Raw genomic sequence first — 2,408 nt, forward strand, 5'->3', positions numbered from 1 at the left:
AATCTGTGCAGCAGGAACGACCTCGTACCACCAGGGGCTGAGAAAACCTCCGACACATGGGGCCGGACACCCAAGGTCATGTAAAAATCCAGGATGTATCTGATGATATCTCGGTTGCTATTAGAGATAGCGCAATAAACCATAGTGAATTATCTGCAGGAGGCCCTGGCGCAGGAATCTGTGCAGCGGGATCGACCTCGGACCACTAGGGGCCGAGAAAACCACCGTCGCATGGGGCCGGACACTCAGGGTCTGTGAAAAATAAAATATATATCTGGTGATATCTCGGGTGCTATTAAAGATAGCGCAATGAATCAAAGTGCATTGTCTGCAGAAGGCCCTGGCGCATGAATCTGTGCAGCGGGAACGAGCTCGGACCACCAGGGCCCGAGAAAACCACCGTCTCATGGGGCCGGACACTCAGGGTCAGGGGAAAATCCAATATATATCTGGTGATATCTCGCGTGCTATTAGAGATAGCGCAATAAGCCAAAGTGAATTATCTGCTGGAGGCCCTGGCGCATGAATATGTGCAGCGGGAACGACATCGGACCACCAGCGGCCGAGAAAACCACAGTCTCATGGGGCCCTACACTCAGGGTCAGGGGAAAATCCAGTATATATCTGGTGATATCTTGGGTGCTATTAGAGATAGCGCAATAAACCAAAGTGAATTATCTGCAGGGGTCCCTGGCGCATGAATCTGTGCAGCGGGAACGACATCGGACCACCAGGGGCCGAGAAAATTACAGATATTCGGTATCCGTCACCCAATGTCATACAAAAATGCAGCATATATCTGGTGATATCTCGGGTTCTATTCCAGATAGCGCGATAAATCAAAGTGCATTGTCTGCAGGAGGCCCTGGCGCATGAATCTGTGAAGCAGGAACGACCTCCGACCTCCAGGGGCCGAGAAAATTACAGATTTTCGGTGTCCGCCACCAAGAGTCATGTAAAAATCCAGCATATATTTGGTGCTTTCTCGGGTGCTATTGCAGATAGCGCGATAAAACAAAGTGAATTATCTGCAGGAGGCCCTGGCGCATGAATCTGTGAAGCAGGAACGACCTCGGACCTCCAGGGGCCGAGAAACTTACCGATTTTCGGTGTCCGTCACCCAAAGTCATGTAAAAATCCAGCATATATATGGTGCTTTCTCGGGTGCTATTACAGACAGCGCGATAAATCAAGTGAATTATCTGCATGAGGCCCTGGCGCATGCATCTGTGCAGCGGGAACGACCTCGGACCACCAGGGGCCGAGAAAACCACCGTCACATTGCGCCGCACACTTAGGGTCAGGGAAAAATCCAATATATATCTGGTGACATCTCGGGTGCTATTAGAGATAGCGCAATAATCCAAAGTGAATTATCTGCAGGAGGGTCTGGCGCATGAATCTGGGCAGCGGGAACGACCTCGGACCACCAGGGGCCGAGAAAACCACAGTCTCATGGGGCCGCACACTCAGGGTCAGGGAAAAATCCAATATATATCTGGTGATATCTCGGGTGCTGTTACAGATAGCGCAATAAAACAAAGTGAATTATCTGCAGGAGGCCCTGGCGCATGAATCTGTGCAGCGGGAACGACCTCGGACCACCTGGGGCCGAGAAAACCATAGTCCCATGGGGCCGCACACTCAGAGTCAGGGGAAAATCCAATATATATCTGGTGATATCTCGGGTGCTAATAGAGGTAGCGCAATAAACCAAAGTGCATTGTCTGCAGGAGGCCCTGGCGCATGAATCTGTGAAGCAGGAACGACCTCGGACCACCAGGGGCCGAGAAAACCACCGTCTCATGGGGCCGCACACTCAGGGTCAGGGAAAAATCCAATATATATCTGGTGATATCTCGGGTGCTATTACAGATAACGCGATAAATCAAGTGAATTATCTGCATGAGGCCCTGGCGCATGCATCTGTGCAGCGGGAACGACCTCGCACCACCAGGGGCCGAGAAAACCACCGTCACATTGGGCCGGACAATCAGGGTCAGGGAAAAATCCAATATATATCTGGTGACATCTCGGGTGCTATTAGAGATAGCGCAATAATCCAAAGTGAATTATCTGCAGGAGGCCCTGGCGCATGAATCTGTGCAGCGGGAACGACCTCGGACCACCAGGGGCCGAGAAAACCACCGTCTCATGGCGCCGGAGACTCAGGGTAAGGGAAAATAAAATATATATCTGGTGATATCTCGGGTGCTATTAGAGATAGCGCAATAAACCAAAGTGAATTATCTGCAGGAGGCCCTGGCGCATAATTCTGTGCAGCGGGAACGACCTCGGACCACCAGGGGCCGAGAAAAACACCGTCTCATGGGTCCGGACACTCAGGGTCAGGGAAAAATCCAATATATATCTGGTGATATCTCGGGTGCTATTAGAGATAGCTCGAT

This window comes from Nomia melanderi, unplaced genomic scaffold (genome assembly GCF_051020985.1).
Source record: "Nomia melanderi isolate GNS246 unplaced genomic scaffold, iyNomMela1 scaffold0145, whole genome shotgun sequence".
NCBI classification, from domain to species: domain Eukaryota; kingdom Metazoa; phylum Arthropoda; class Insecta; order Hymenoptera; family Halictidae; genus Nomia; species Nomia melanderi.